The sequence below is a fragment of the Mastomys coucha genome, unplaced genomic scaffold (genome assembly GCF_008632895.1).
Source record: "Mastomys coucha isolate ucsf_1 unplaced genomic scaffold, UCSF_Mcou_1 pScaffold21, whole genome shotgun sequence".
Lineage (NCBI taxonomy): Eukaryota > Metazoa > Chordata > Mammalia > Rodentia > Muridae > Mastomys > Mastomys coucha.
This window is the reverse complement of record NW_022196904.1, coordinates 62,661,839-62,662,803: the sequence shown is the minus strand read 5'-3', so window position 1 is coordinate 62,662,803 and position 965 is coordinate 62,661,839.

Here is a 965-nt window from a genome sequence, read left to right as displayed (position 1 = left end):
TACAACAGGATATATTCTAGGTTCCTTAAGTCCTTTGTCATTGCTGAAGTGTAACATGGAAAGAACACCAAAACCCATGAACCTCCAGGAGCTGTATGATCAGGAATGTAAGGCTTTGCTAGGAAGAGTATCTGTTACACTTGGCCATGTGCACGTGAGGAATATAGGCCAGGGCAGCCACTATGCCTTGTATGCTGGGGTGGAGGAGAGCAGAGAGGAAGCAAGTATTTTAGAAGTGTCACACAGGCCTCAAAGTGAGCAGGTTTCAGCATAAGGAAACTGGGTTGACATGGTTTCACAACCTAGTTGACATTCTTGGCAGCAGCAAAACCAGAACACCATTAGTAGCATGTATGAGCTTTCCTTACGGGTGAAGATTCGGAGGGGCTTAGATGGCTGTAGGGGATTGCTAGAGAATTTTAAAGGCTCCAGCATGTCCTTCCTGCTTTCTGAGTTACTGTGATACAAACACCTAAAACCTCATGCTTCTCTTGCCACTGATTCAGTCAGTCTACCACACCTCCTCTTTGTGATGGACTGAAACCGTGAGCCAAGATATAATAAATTTGCCTTCCCATAAGTTGTTTCTATCACGCTTTTTGATCCTCGCTGCACATGCATGACTGGTACAGTCACTCATACACCCCGACTTTAAAGAGACTATTAACCATACTATGCCATAAACCTTGTCTCTTTACTTCTAAAAAACTGTGATATCTGCATAGTGGATTCCAAATTAATACTAATCTCTCTCTCTCTCTCTCTCTCTCTCTCTCTCTCTCTCTCTCACTCTTTCTCTTCCTCTCTCTAATTATACACATGTACACACGTACACAGAACAAACCCCCAAACTCTCTAGAATCATACAACTCACCCTCCCTATCCTATTTTCCATGTCTATATGAAAATTTCAGCTTTCAATCAGCTGGAGACAGAGCTGGTAGGTGCCTGTTGATTTACATTTG